Consider the following 16490-nt stretch of genomic DNA (forward strand, 5'->3'; position numbering starts at 1 on the left):
AATATTAACGATCCAAGTAAGAGTTATCGTTTCAGAAAATATTTCAAGCTCGTGTTTCGATTGCAAACCAAGTCCCCCTCGTTGAATCTTAGGCTGTATAGGATAGACGTAAACCGGAAATAAGCGTCCCAAGGAAGGCGGCAAGAGGCAGGGTTGATATCGTGTCATCTGAAGGAGCTAGAACCATCAGGGATGCACGCACGTACGGCCGTATTAGGACTCGGAATAATATATGGAATTCCTTCCAGGCAAGGTACTCCTTAACGTGATTTACGTAATCTTACAATACGGCGTGCCGGGTTAGATTGGTCGCATATTATATATTACTCGATCCCCGGGAACACCTACCACCGTTTAACCAGTATCTACTTTGTTGGCTGGGCAACTGACCTATCGGGTAATAATTTACACCACCTATTTGCAAATCTTGCTTGCAAATAGGATTCGTGAAAAAAGATTGTCGCTCGAGTGCGTAGAAAACGATCAAAGGTCAAAGAATAAGCTCGCGAGTGGTGGAGGAAGGAATTCGCGCTGACAGATGCGTGACGACATTCTGACGCAGATCACGATCGCGTATACGTAAATTATTATCGTTCCGTTTAAAATTAATTTTCGCTACGTGCGCCTCGTTCGATACCGCCGGGTGGAAAAAAGAATATCGGATCAATAATGAAGTTATTTGACGTTCGTGCGTAAATAATATCAAGCACACCGTTGACCGGGAATTATTTCCCATCGACGATCGTTTCCAATATTGCGTACGACGAGTTTAAATTGCGGCCGCGATATTCCGACCGCGTCGGCGTATGCGTCTCGCGCGGAAATCCACGCGCGATCTTGAAAACTGTCGCGAGCGCGGCGATCCACGGCGCGTATAGATCCACGGCGGCCGTGCATAATTCGACACGACGCTAAACGCGAATAGACCGTATCTACGAACACCCACTTAATCCCGCGGCCTAAACAGGAAATCCTCCTTTCAGGTAATTGCATGACTCGGTTAAATCTGCAAACGACTGAAGCCCGTTCAATTAATCAATTACCGCGAAGAGCAGCCTCGATCGTCACCGAGAATTCGCCTCCGTCGCCGCCGGGAGTCTCGCAAATAAAACTACACGCGTACGGAATTACATTTAAACGAAATCCGTGGCGTTCTAAGGGAGCACGGAAGAGTTTGACCACCCTTGGGAAAAATTTTAATGGGAGACTCTAGGGGCCAAAATAAGACGAAAATCAAGAATACCGATTTGTTGATGGAGGCTTCGTTAAAAAGTTCCGCTCGTACTGAATTTTTTTCTCGAAAATGCGCAGGATTTCGAGAGTATGTCTATTTACCAAAAATGACTAAAATTGACCCCTCTAACCGACAATAATTTTTTTACAATGATTTGAAATTTTTTAATTTCGACGAAAAATTTGTCCACTTACTGAATTTTTTTCTCGAAAGTGGATAGGATTTCGAGGTTATGTCTATTCACCAAAAATGATTGCAATCATTCCTTATAACTGAAAATAATTTTTCCAAAACGATTTGCAAATATCTTTTCGCCGAAAAATTTTAGCACCAATCCGAATTTTTTTCTCGAAAATGCGTAGGATTCTGAAGGTTTGTGTAATGACTAAAAATCATTGTAATTAATCCCTGCAACCGAAAATAATTTTTTTAGAACGATTTGAAAATTTCTTTTCGCCGAAAAATTTCAGCACCTACCCAAATTTTTTTCTCGAAAATGCGTAGGATTCCGGAGGTTTCTGTAATGACCAAAAATAATTGTAATCGATCCCTGCAATCGAAAATAATTTTTTTAGAACGATTTGAAAATTTCTTTTCGCCGAAAAATTTCAGCACCTACCCAAATTTTTTTCTCGAAAATGCGTAGGATTCCGGAGGTTTCTGTAATGACCAAAAATAATTGTAATCGATCCCTGCAATCGAAAATAATTTTTTTAGAACGATTTGAAAATTTCTTTTCGCCGAAAAATTTCAGCACCTACCCGAATTTTTTTCTCGAAAGTGGGTAAAATTTTAGGGGTATGTGTATTCATAAAAAATGATTGTAATTGACGCAATCAAAAATTATTTTTTCAGGATTTGAAATTTTTTAATTTATTTCGTGATTTTCGTCTTATTTTTGCCTCTAGAATCTCCCATTAAAATTTTTCTCAGGGGTGGTCGAACACCCTGTATGCTCGTACGGAGTCGACGAGACGTTCGCGCGTGTATCTCTGCGGGCGAATGCACTTTGAGCCGTTTTCGGATCGATCGTCGCTGTCCTTCGTCGCCGGCGAAAAAATCCAAAGTCGTACCTGACCGCGTTTAACTTCTTGCGCGGACGCATTCCGCGTCGACGACGCGTCGAGGATTTCGTATTAAAGAGGTTCTTTGTCGCGCGGAGCACGAGGCGTCGCGGGTGTTTAGTATGAAGGATCCCTCGGAGTCGCCGGGCAGAAGAAAACACGTCGAGCCGGTTCCGGAGGCCGAGAAAACCGAATTTAAACCGCATTCTGCATTGTTCTAAGACCCCTGGGCGTCGCTGTGCGAGCGACCTTGATACCAGAAACGACGCTATCTGCGTCGCGTGCGGCACCGCACGCGACACACGTACAATTTCCACCGAAATCCCCGGGAGCTCGCTCCAATTTTCAAACACTTTACGTCACCGTGCCGATTAAGAGACCGCCCCGCCGCGCGATAAGATAACCGCGCGTTGCGCAATATTACGCATTGTCTTCGACGGCGAATTTAAACGCTCGCTTTTAATACGAATTAATCGCGCTCATTAGTCAAAAGGTCGTTTCCCTCTGTAACAAACTTCTAGCCTTTTTGATTTACGACCGTACGGCTGCCCGGACCCGGCTTGTATATCGTAACCGACACGTTGTACAACCATAAATCCATTTACACTTAAATAACTACTATCCGTGTAGATAATTTAAGTGCACGTCATTATGACAAATCGATTACACGCTCGCTGCACAAATAATCGGGATACAAATGACACCGCGAATATTTTGCCGCCGTTACACGCCACGGTACACGAAAACCGACTTTCCCTATGCATCATAACCGCGAGAAATTTCATCGTGCGCGCACTTGGCCTTGACAATGAGACGAACCGCTTCGAACAGCAACGTTCAATTACGGGGACCCGGTGTACTTCCTGAGCCGCGATCTCGGTGTCTCGTTCCAGCGAATATTACCTTTTTTTTTTGAAATAGTTTCATGCGCCGGTCAACATTCATTCTCGCGAATTTTAGACAGAGACGCGGTACCAGGGGCGATGAATAACGGCGTTACAGGAATCGAAAACCGCGTGTAACAAGGAATACAAATGATCTCATTTACAACGGACTCCCGCGGGCTTTGAAACTTTTTATTTCGCAATCCGCATCGTGAAAACTAATCTAGCCGATGTAATAGATCAACGGTTGATATCTAAAGTATGATGATGCCGAGCATCCGTGTTGGTGATCCGCCTGGGAATACCCTGGTCAATCAATAAACGAAAACTAACGACGGCGGGTACGGGCGTCGGTTGTAAAATTGCCCAAGAGTGCTTTGCTTAATAAACAGGCGGCGTGGAAAAATTAAACGGAACCGCGCGTACGGCGTTCTTGCGCATTGAAAATCGCATTCCTGGACGCGTGCCTCGCGTTCTGTCGCATCCGCCCGAATGATTTTAATGACGGTATAGCGATCGTGGCCGTTCGAACGCGCGCGATAATGTTTTGCATCACCCGTACGCTCCCATTATCAGCTTGTAAATTTCAGTCGGTGTTTTATCTACCTTGGAGCAAACCCGAACTGCTCGTTGTTTGGTTAGTAATAGTCACGAGGGATCTACGACACGCTGATGACGATGGAAATTATGCAAAGAATCGTACAACTGGATTGTCAAAACCTCGAGCACACTTGTTTGAATATTGTATATAACTGAATGTAAATACGAGAGGTTTTAGAACCAGATTGAAAATGTTTGTTTGTTTTTTTCTTTCACTCGTTGCATATCAGAATGCGTAAAAATAACACGCGTCGACAGGAAAATGAGTCACCGCTAATCAATAAGGAATTATTACTCATTTCGAGTCGCAGTATAACTCTCATAAAAGCGATCCCATAATTGAAAATATCACAGCAAATCGCTCCGTTTTATTTTTTATTTTTCCATTTCGGTCATCGAAGAATCCATTTACAGGTTTTTTAATCTAAACTGATTTACAGAATTTTCTCCAGATTTAAATGTTTCGATTACTTCGAAGAGCTATGTGGAGCGATTTTCTTTTCACAAAATGGTTTTACAATTAGACCGAGAACGTCGAAGTCGAATACGAAACCTATTTCGAAAAAACTATTTACATTTTTAATTGCATTTAAATATTTATTAACGCGATAACGAAAAAGGCGAGTAAAATCTCGATGTATTGTTCTGCGTTCTTTACACGATATTTGTCATAAACTCACGATCCGAATCCGCAGCGTGTTATGCAACCGGTTTCAAAGGCACTGCTTTCGTATTCATGTATTCTTCTATTTAATTTCCTGTTTGTTCGTACAATCAATAGGATTTATTGAATATTTTACGATTAATATTAACCGATCGACTTAAATTTTATATTTTAATAAGGTTGAGAAAGGTCACCTGGATGGAACGATAAATCTTTTTATTTACCTTCTAATAGAGACTTGTACGTCGAACGCAATTATCTACGGCTCAAGGTCGCTCAACATCGCCAAAGAACAGTAACAAAAAAGAAATATATTGTTTCAAGAGACAACAGTGCAGGCATTTGCATTTTTACGAAGTTTCAGTTTAAGTATTTGAATCGGCTATTCTGAATGACGACACGTGCTTCAAAATGGTTTCACCTGGATATTATTGCATTTCAGATTCAATTTTCGTTTATTCCACAATTGTTGGTAGACTTGTTGCTTCAGTTTCACTCACAAATAGAAATCGAATTAACAATTACTTCCTATTCAGATTTTAATTATGAGTGAATAATCGTATTAAATAATTGTAAAAAGATGCCTTGGAAAAATTGTGCATAGTTTTGAAATTTTGAAACTTCCCCGATAAAATAAGGTCCCGATTATTCGATTATGCGCGATTTCAAGCTAAACATCAACAGAACAACGCGTTTGTTAGTCGACATGCCTTGGTCATCGAGGACACTTATCAGTAGTGCATATTTCGTTCAATTAATTTCTCCACTTTTTGTAAATGCGACTCCATCCGTAAACAGAACTCTGCTAACGACTGTTTTGTCCGTTCGAATTTTGCACAATCTCCATTTGCGTGCAATCGTCGCTGTATCCTTGGTAAAGAAATAAACGAAAGGGATGAAATTTATGCGAATGAAGCAATCGCGAAACGCTTCGTTCATCGATACGGTCATGTTGTACCTGTCTTGCACTAACACAAAGATTTAGCTCGATCGCTATTAACACATATGTTAATTGCATTTTCTTCGGTGGCTACTCTCTTGAAGCGTACTCGTTTCTGGTTTCCAGTTTCTCGAAAATTGTTATTTATGTTCGAAGAAACGGAAAGTAAAGGCCAGCTATCTCTGACGATATTCGTCGTAAGTACATCAAATATAAGTGTTTGTTCTTTCGTGTTTGGTATTGCAAAAGATTCAATGAATTTTCGAAGAAAGGAACTCTCGCGGTTCTGTCGAGGACTATGAGAACATGGTGGATACAATGTGTACGACATCATGGAATGTTGTTTATTTACATATCATGTGGTATTGAAGGACATGTTAGATTCAATTCAAATTGTTTTTCAAATTTCTCCAAACTAAGCTAGAGCATCGATGACCTTTCCCTTAAATACCATGACTGATCAAATGATCGTTCTTAAAATGTCGTTTAGAATTTCTTACATTGTTATTTCAGCACCATCTCTTATAGAATGTGTGCAATGAATTTCTCAATATTCACTTGTTTCTTTATTGTCCGTTTTCCGAGAAAAATATATAGTCTTGTTTAATACGATTAATCAACCACCCGGTCGTATGATTTATATTTATATTTGTTTGTTTTTAAATTGAACTGAATCTTCAGTTCCACCTGGAGAATTCGTTTAATTCGTACTAACTGCGATGACAAAGAATAAAATACACAGTATTCTATATTACTATGATTTTTAAAAGACCGATCACGGTAGAAACGTGTGTACACGAAGTGTCGATTGATTCGACGTTAAGAGTTAACGATCTCTGACGTTGCACGTTATCAATCGATCGGTTATTATTGTTCCGTGTAATTGACACCCACGATCGGCAGTTCGTCGCGTTTTGTGTTGCCGTTACGTGTTCGCGGTTCGGAAAAATGTAACACGCGCGGGCAAAGCAAGCGAGCGAACCAGCGTCGATTTTTCGAGGACTCAGCACGTGTCACCGCGTTTTTCATCAAAGCTGCAAGGTAAACTCTTTGTTTGTGCGCGCACGCACAAACGGCATTATAAAACCGCGAGTGTAAGGCTATCCCGGTGGCTCTATTCAAGAAGGTATTATGAAACTCCCTCGGAAAACGTACTCTCCGCTTTGTTTCACCTTTTATTTTGTTCTGCTTTAACCGGATGGCAGGAATGAAATCCAACGTGTACGTGTACATGTCGTACGTGTCGCGTGGCCGCCCGTGCCCGGCTGCATTTAAATGCACCCACACTCCTATGTGAAAACGAACGCGCGCGCTCGCGGCTACGCACGCAAAACGACCACATTTCCAAGTTACAATGTCGAATCGTCTCACTTCACTTTCCCTTTCTTTTTGTCGCGTGCACGCCGTGTACACCGTGGAAGGCGAAACGCCAGCCTCGCCCGTTAATTCTGCCAACGGTCGTTCTAAACAACCGCCGGGGCTCGTACACCGTTTCGAGTCCACTTTTCTGCTTTGATATTTAAACCGAGCCGAGTGCTACCGCTTTGAACGAAACCTTCGCGTCTTCATCGTATTTTTTTCCTTTTTTTTCTATCCCCTCCCAGCCTCCCTCTTCGTCCATCAATTCGGAGCGTACCAGTTTCCAGAATGCTCGAGATAACACGTCGACGTTTGTGACTCACAAACAGACGCGATACTAAATGTTTCGTTTTAAGCCGGAATAAACAATGCTGAAACTGTACCGCTGCCGGCGACTTTCTTCTCCGGCGTGCCGCGTGCAATTAGGTCGGGGAATGAGTAATGCTGCTACTCTAATCTCGGTAATGGGCGAATGTTCAAGAGAGTAACGGAGCGAACGCGGGTTTACGCGTTCCTCGGCCGCGTAAGATCGCGGAAAATCTGTTGTAAATAATTACCGGTACGGCGCGCGCGATATAATAAGATAGAAAGATCGAAATATAATGGCTGCCGCGGATACGTTCGATGGTGGCTTACTTTCGAAGCTTCTTAGAGAAACTGGAGAAGGATAATGGTCGGAAACGAACAGCCCAGGCTGGATGCGCGGGCACGGAACGAAAAGAATGGATATCGGGTCGAAGTGAATAGAAGGAAATGTAACCTATACGGGAGAAACTATGGAACACTAAAGTATTTACTTGATACGTACGATAACACAAAAAGAAAAAAATAGGCTTGCTGCCACGGTATCTTGAGAAACAGGAGAAGGATAATAGTCGGACATTAATAGCCAAGGCTGCGTGTGGTAATATGCAACGAAAGAATAGGTATTGGAAAAAAAGAAATTATGGAGCACTGGTTGGTTGTGAAATGTAACGAAAAAAAATTAATAAATTGTAAAATAAGTACCAGTTGTCTACGGGGAAAAATACGCGTGTTTGCGATATTGTTTTATCCAGAATTTTCTGGAAAGAAATAAATTTTCTGAATATTTGTTCCACCGTAACTCGAAAATAGTTGAGCACATTTAGATAAAATTTTATACGCGCGTAAACGTCTTTCCAATTTACGGAACAGGCTACTTTACAGCAACCATGGTATTTGCAATCCTTGCTACGTCATCGTTTCGAAACAATCGCAATACGCGAATGTACGTAGTGAAACAAGTATGTAGGTGATATATTAAATTTCATCATTTTCTCAAGGAATTCAATAAGGGAGCGCGCGCGGAGAAAATAGCAAATCTCATTTTCTCTGGGACTTATTTCAGCGAATGTTTTCATTGAGAACGTTCATTGAACGTGCCTTCGATGAACTGATCAATCGCTACACGTTAATTTTGGACAATTCTGATTATTCGAGTTAATTTCTGGCTTCGTGTATTCTTAGAAATTTACTTGAGCAGTCGAGTCACGATACAGATGGTTTTCTTTTATTTTACTTTCTTCGTCTGCTTTCAAAGCACATCGTCCCGTCGTCAATTCCGCGGCTAGACAAGATGCGATTCATGACCAATGGGTCAACTACTAAGTCAGTAATGCATTTCTTACCGTCTTACGAGTCATACAATCTGACGTGCTCGATTACACGCGGCAAGACAATGTATCGAAGACGTAAAAAAGCCGTAAAGGTGAGCAGGCAACATCTCCATACCTGCATCGAACTTTCTCTGGAACTAAATAACTTCTCTAATATCGTACGGATCACGGTTCAACTGTTCGAAATATACATCTTGTTTTATAATGTCCATTACGTTTACGCCTAGTCATCAATTTAGAAAAGTGATTAATAAGATAAAATGGTAGCAATTCAAGGAACGTTAACTGTATTGGCTTTTCTTTCTTCCAACCTTTATTTCGATGTCTCAACAGTTTCAACAAAAACTTGTTAAAATAGCAGATATATATATAATAAATTGAAACTTACACAATTAGAAGTGTCTAGGTTATGCAACGTATACATTAAACAGAATTGAAAGAAAATTAATTTTTTATTAAACTTTCTGCTACAAATGGGTATACGTAATTACGAGGACCAAATATGCAAGACATCAACAATCATTTGACATGCCATCGATAAAATCAGAATCGACTATTTGATTATAAACAATTTTACAGAGACTTTTTCCCCAGAACTGTACTGCATATATTTCATCGATTATCTTATTTATGGATTGTAAATTTGATTTCACAGAGCTACGTTGAGAAACGTTTCCTTTCCATTAGCAGAACAGGTCACGTTTTTGACAATCTTCGTAATTCTTGATAAAAGGATGAACGGGGGGGGGGACGAAACTTACAGCAACGAAGGAGCGTGGCAAAACTTGGAACTCGGGCGGAAAATGTGTCTTCGAACTCGCAAATTAAAAGGTCGAAAAATTCATTTGTTCCCCCGTTCTCCGTTTTTCGAACGGCCGCATTTATTTCGAAGTGTCGGTGCGGCGCAGGAACGACCGATTAGTCTTCATTGAAAACAAAAGAGAAAGGAAACGATCAAATGCGCGCGCGAAACTACGCGCGGGTCGACGTCACAGACCGTGATTGTGGTTATTTATATAACAGAACTCTGTAAATCTCGCGTTTTAAACGACTCCGCCTCGCGCACTAGCCGGCTTTATCGAGGAACACGATTTTATTTATAGAAAAGCGATAATGACCATACGCGAACGAGATGTATCGTTTTCAACTCATAGAATTGTTTACATCCTCCCGAACTGGAGGAGCAAGAAATTCAAACGATCCCCCGGTTTTTTTTACACCGCCAGCAAAATCAACCGATAAACTTTAACGAGCGTAATGATCAAATGGTTACAACTGACCGGCTGAAAAATCAGGTTTTCGGAATTTCTGTTTCGAACATGGGCGCGTGTAATTTCACGAAACATTCATCCAGTACCTAATAGCGTATATCGAGCCTAGAGCTTACTAAATTTTATTACGAAATTATAGTTCCTGGGATAGTTATGATCGAACATGTTGGAGCCGCCGAGCTGACGGGAGATTTATTTGTACTAATTGAAAGTTCAATCTTTTAGACTATACTTTCATGTTCTTTCGACCATTACGCGAAAAGTTAATTGCAATGTAGATTATAAAATTTCCTCGTTTCTTTTATATCAGATGATTTGTTTGTCGGATAGCTTTTCCGTCAACCTAGACTGAGTGGTTCCATGTAATTGGTCGTAACTACTAGAAAACAGATTTGCTGGATTAATAAAACTGCATGTTTAGTGTCGAATGGAATGTATCATATTTTACTCTTGTTATTTTTTAAGATGAATCTATTACGAACGTAGAAGGGGCGAAAACTCGTTTTCTAATTAGTAATTATACCTAACGTAAGATATTGCAAACTCAAAAATTAATTAGTGTTTACTAGCCATTTATTCAGGAGCAGTAAGTCTTACAGGTTAAGTAATTTCGAAAATAAACATTTTGGTAAGATGAATGTTTCCTACAATTTTCTCAGAATTGTTTGGAAGTATCCGGGTAACAAAAATTTTTTGTAAGTAGAACGATCGGGTCATCGTCGAGAATCGAAATGTTGGAGCGATATGGCGTCGCGTGTCGGAGGATTTGGTTCCAAGGTCGGGTGGATTGAAGCAAGGTGCGAAAAACCTTGCCCCGGCGAGAGAACAAAAGTCCGCCTCTGCGATTTTCTGCCTGGCTCGTATCGTCGAGCACAGTGTCTTTGCTGTCACGGAGACACACGGTTTAATAACAACGCATTGTTAACAACAGCCGACAATAGTTTCTTTTGATAATACGAGAACCGTGGCGGTATGAGTCGTTAGCCGTTTGTGTGCGCGTCGGTGTCCATTATCGTGGCCGATTCAATGAAATCTTTAAAACGAACGACGCTTTATTTCGCCTGTATCAGTTGTTTGCTCGACGCTGTTTACGCCGTTACTGTTGCAATTGCTTTTGTGTCTTCCACGTCCATCCCCTCCGCCTCCCCTCGCGTTTTCTTTCCTCTTCCTTTTCTTTTCGCGCGACACCTTGCACCGAAATTGTCGGGAACAGAAATAACGCGCAACACGGTGCCGTTTATTTCGCAAACAGTGGCGAGCAAAAGTGATACATCGACGGTGTCGTAAACTCCTGTCGTTGGACGTAAACTCATTAAGCGGCCTTAGCAACAACACCAATATTTTTCCTCTTAGAAAACGCTCTTCTTTTTCCCCCCATTTTCTCGTTATCGTTGTTCGGCTATTATAAAGCAATCAAACGCGTCGGCGCGTCTCTTTCTCGATACGATTGTTCGTCCTTTCTCAGAGACGCTATTTATACGTTGCGACCGCAAACGCGATAGAAACGAGCATTTCACTGAATAATTTTTTAACGTCTCGAGTGTCCGAGTCCCCCGTTGAAAGAAGAGAAAAAATCAGCTCGAGGATGGAAACGATTGCGACAGAAACTGGAATAGAAACTAGCTTGCGACCGATATTAATTATCACGGCAACGTTCAAGCGGCGTTCAACGTAAACAGCTATTTAAGAAGTTCGGTGCAGTGAAGTACAGTAGAACCTTCTATAGCCAACGTCCCCCTCCCTTCTCCTCATCGAAACACTCTACTATTCAAACGCTCTGTTATCCGAACATAATATGGCCTTGTGCAACGTGTTTCCTCCTATTCAAAGATTCCTCTATAACGGTTAAAAGTAATTCTAATCGTCTCAATTTACCATGAAATCGTGCGGAATTAATTTCTGTAGGGCGCACCATTTTGTCGTTCAAACTGAAATAACATTTCGAAAGCAAGTTTTTCTTTAACTCGGTAATTGAAAAAGCTACGCAAATTTTATTATTTTAGGTAATCAAATTTTTAATTCGAAATTAAATGTATAATTTAATTTAAAGATATTAGTTAAAAATATAACATTTGAATTGCATTTACAAATTTAATTAGTTAAATTAATAATTTTAAATGAAACCTTAGCTGAAATATTTGAAGAAGAGTTTGGAGTCATATTTCTATAAAATGTTACGACATCCTCGAGTTCAACTGGCGTCTCGTTTCAAGTTTTTACAAAATTCTGATGCTATTTTGCATGATAATTATTTTCTCGAAAATTACTCGTTCCATCGCCCAAGAAACCATAACTCTGCTAATCCGAGTTAAGCTGGCCACTCGAAAGTGCAATCGATTAAACTATAACGAAAATAACGTCTAAAAATTGTTTTTAATCGTCTATTGAAAAAAAAGTGAGCTACAGTCATTAATACTGATAATGAAGGTTCCCACAGTAACGACCACGCGGACTCGACGAAACTTGACGGTTTTCCCCGTTATTCGCTCCACCTTGCAACCCGGCGCACAGCTCGGCTATAAATAACCAACTGTTTACTCGCTTTTGCCCTCAAACACTTTTTAATGTTTCTTATTCCACACGGAGGTCTAAAGACCCGGCCGACCGACGGAAGACGCTGCAAGTCCGAGTAGAAAAGCGTAATCAGCCTCGAATACGCAGAAACGCGAGAGAACGGAGTGGCCAAGAGCGGCTCGTCGTGTGCACGGGAAAAGAAATTTTCCACGAGCATGATCGGAATAATATCTGGCGTTTTAAGACGACCAAAGTATGGGAAACAAACAAGCCAAGGAACACGCGTAGAAACGCGCATCGAACGACCACGATAGAACTTCGCGAAGTAAGACTCCCGTCGCTTATCTTCGCAAAACGATTAAAACTCGAAACATGTAATGGAAACTGGCTTCGAGAAACTGAACTTCCGGTTGGTTGAGTAATTATCTTGGTGCCCCGTTCGCATTCTTATCGAAGACGCACACTGGTCGATGCGCGTATATTTAGAAACACGTGATTACATATTTTAATTATTTTTTATTGTCCCCGGCGTGGTATACGAAACGGCAGATTTCGACGGTTTTCACGACACGCGGATCGAGGTCGTTCCAGCATTCTGTGCTCGAACACTACGGCCTGAATTTCGGTCGATTAATTGTCCGCCGCGAGCCGTTAAATCGTTCAGATTCGATCAACAAGATCGAATCGACGAACGGAACCAATTAAGTATTTTCATCGATGTCCTCGAGCAACATTAAACCGGCGAGATAAAATCGGATACTGTTTGCTCGCTGCTCAAAATGCATAATTGGAGTATCACTTGCTCGAGCAACTTCGTTCCTCGACGAGGCATCGAACTGTTCCGCGACTTCCGTTATCGTTTTCTCAAAACTGAAGTTGGAGAGCGTGTGTTTTTTCTTCGAATTTATCCGCAAGCATGATCCGCTAATTGCTTCGTACGCGGCAATCAAAGTTGAAAAAAACACACACATACACACAGGCACAAACGAGACTAGGATGGATTAAACAACGAAACTGTACGATTGAAACGTTACGATAACTTCGAATCGGACAGTGAGCGTCGGTTGCCGAAGATCGATCGATATTTATCGTTCGATGTCGTGCAACGTGCACGTGGTTGCGCACGCGTCCCACGTGCACCCGCGTTCCAAACTTAACGCGACAACGGAACGGAATGCGAACGAGTAGCTATTGAATAACGTCGAGCAGACGGAACGAAGAAACCGACTGGATCCCGCGTTCGATGCAACCTATGTCTGATGCTTAAACCCATTAAAAATCCATTAAGGTGGCAATTTCCGCATAGCATTTCTTTGGCCCGAACAGGATGAACAGTTATTCTCCTAAAGCGAGCGTGCACACACGGTCGATCTCGTCGAACAATTAGACGCATCCAGCACACGGCAACGCGTCGCATAAATCTCAATAAAACGCACGATAACGATTGCTTACTCACGTGGTACCGGAGCTCGGTTAGAAACTAATGATTCACGCGAGACCGCAGAGTACCTCCTCTTCAGTGTACACGGATGTTAACAGCAATTTCCAACGGTCTCATCGGTGTATCATTAAGGCGTACACCTGTTGACGATCCGCGGAGGAATGTTCTCTCAGTCAGTCGGTGGCCGATTTTCACGTGCGAGGCACACTAATCGATTTCCCGGCAACACGGTCGCGCTCCAAGCAAGTTTAACTTGCGTATCGAGGGAAAACGCAGCGGTTAAGCGTACCCCGGGTATGGTAGGTGTCACTCCGAAAACACCGACGGGCACTTATCCTCACTGAACTGCGAACGACGATTACACGGTAACGCGACGCTGGTAAACAAACCGTAACGTGGCACCGATCGTTCGCATTTTCCACTAAAACGCGACACTTAACCGAGCCGAGGTCGCGCGAAGGACTCGCGTATGCTCGCACCGACTCGGAGCAGGTTATTCGGCAACATCGATAATAAACCTCGTTTTTCGTTTGCCTGTCACACGTTGGGTCACATTCTCCTGTTCCCCGTCACGGTTTCAGGTAGAAAAATCACACGTGTCACAAAGCGGTGGCGTGCGCGCGCGCGCGCTTGCCCGCGGGGTCGTCGAAATCCTGCTGCGCCGGACCTTGAACGCGCGTCGCGCGGAACGCCGGTGGAACGATTTCGAATATCGATCCGACGCGATCGGTTAATCGTCTCGCATGAACGCGAACGACGATCGATGCGTCCGGGTGTTTCGGTGCACGGAACCGCCGGTACCGTCGACGCCGGCACGAGATCCGATGAATCCGACACGGAACGCGGAGAGAACAGACGGACCGACGGACGGAAACGAAGCACACACGAATGCCAGCAGAGAACGTGTGCGAACGAACAGGCGAGAGCCTGGCTGCCTCGTTCGGTGAACAGCCCGCGGCCCCCACGTTGTTTGTCTCGCGAGTGGCCTGTTTACATGTTGACTCTCTGTTTACGCGTTTCGTATCCCCCCTCCGGTCCCGCGCCACCGCACCGCCAGCGATCCGCCACCCACCACCCGCCACCACCGCCACCGCCGTCTTCCCGCCACGCTCGCCCCCGCCACCTTCCCCCTCGCCACCACGTCACCAATCGCTCGGTTTCTCCTTTTCTGCCATGAGCCTCGTGGGCCGCCGTGACGTGCTCGCTCGGCTGCTCCGAACGAAGCCGAGTTTACACTGACCGGCTCGGTTCGAGCGTTCGCAACACGACCGCCATCAACGCGAACTCTTCGATTTCGATTCGACTTTGATCGTTCCTGACGCTCGATCGACCGCGCTCCACCGATGCTCCGGATACGAACGCTTTCGGTGTCTGGTCTGTTTTTCTAGACACCGATCTCCAGGATTTGAAAATAATTTTATAGAAATCGTAATCGGAATTACATGCGATTTAAAATTTCTTTCGTTCGGGATACCCATGCTGTTTACAGTGTTTGCGTTATGGTTTTTAAACATTTGTTTTCATGTAAAGTCTATAAAATCATCGATTGAAAGTTTCTTTTCATAATGTATCATCGGTGATCGGCACAGTTCGCTTACAATTGAAGAAGTGTTGTAAAATAATAGATATATCATTGAATTATAATTATAAACAAATATCGAGAACATGTCAATGAAATAAAGAATATTGTCGAAATTTCTTGCAATTAATAAGAAATATCCTACGAGTCCCAAACAGTTTCACACTTTCGATACATTTTTCGCTCTACAATTTCATTCCAGATATTCATATAATTTTGGTTCACACGATAAAAAAACATCTATTTAAAATATGTGAAAAATTTGAAGAACATCATTGCATGAAGGTTATACTGTGTTACATGAGAAAAGTTTAGAAATCCTTGCTTTATAATTATATAATGATTTTCTACTTTAAACATCGACGTCCCCAAGTGGGAATACTGTCTTAAAATAAATAATTTAGACCGCCTACTTTTGAAAATTCCTTTGAACCATGACTATGCTCAGTTATTTTAAATTATATATTCTTCCCAACATGGCTATAAGACATTTACGTTTAATGCAAGTCAATAATTTGTCAAAGAAAATCTTTAAGGCAATTAATTTAAAAAAAAGAATTAAGAAGAATCTATTGAACAAAGACAACATAGGGAGAATATTATTTAGACAAAAATGTCGCTAAAATTCTCGACCATGCCACGTTCCGCGGAACAAAATCCCCGAAACGTGGGCCAAAGTGTGTAATTATGAGATTCTTAAAATAAACCCGATAATGGTCGATGATGAAACTAAATATTTGAATCCTCGTGTACGCCAGTGGTTCTTAACCTTCTTGAGACTCGGTATAAAACAGTGGCATCCAAACTTTTTGAAAGGTGCACTTTTGTAAAATATGGGGCAAGTTTCTGCATTCGAAACGAGTGACAGGTTAAAAATTAAACTTCTGATAGTTCTTAAATTTCATATTTTACGTAATACTGATGGCTGTGAGACGAGATTCTACAATAACAAAAAAGTTGTGTTCAGTGTATCCGTGAAATAAAAATGGATAGAATACTTTTATATCTAATCCAGTCAATTCTTTCTTTCAGGTGTTTTTTTACACAATGTGTATTTGTAGCCTATTGTTTCAATTGGCGACACACAGGTCGAAATTAAATCTAATTGTGCTAGCACAACTACTATATAGCTATAAGAATGTAACGGAAAATACAAGGAAGCTAGTAATAAAATGTTTAAACGTTCATGATGGTACGTTTGATTACCTGTTAGGATAAAGCACTATCCTATCATAAAATATGAATTATGGCCAATTATTTCTAACGACCATTCTTTAACACTTTTATATGCAAAATGACGACA

The 16490-nt window shown here is 41.9% G+C and overlaps 1 protein-coding gene across 9 annotated transcripts in view; it reads right to left on the minus strand.

Annotated features, from left to right (window-relative positions):
- The window catches only part of LOC122402021 (forkhead box protein P1), a 353183-nt gene that overhangs the window by 295199 nt on the left and 41494 nt on the right, over positions 1–16490 (minus strand). The window contains exon 1 of one of the 9 annotated variants that reach the window (XM_043404519.1): positions 13624–14567. The exons of 7 other annotated variants lie outside the window; for them this stretch is intronic. The gene's annotated coding sequence lies outside the window, so the exon portion shown is untranslated. Of the gene's footprint in view, positions 1–13619; positions 14568–16490 lie in introns of those variants that run through there. One more of the 9 variants, XM_043404520.1, reaches the window with a different exon arrangement.

This window comes from Colletes gigas, unplaced genomic scaffold, assembly GCF_013123115.1.
Source record: "Colletes gigas isolate AHSC1104 unplaced genomic scaffold, ASM1312311v1 Colletes_gigas_Sc00031, whole genome shotgun sequence".
In the NCBI taxonomy this organism is placed as follows: domain Eukaryota; kingdom Metazoa; phylum Arthropoda; class Insecta; order Hymenoptera; family Colletidae; genus Colletes; species Colletes gigas.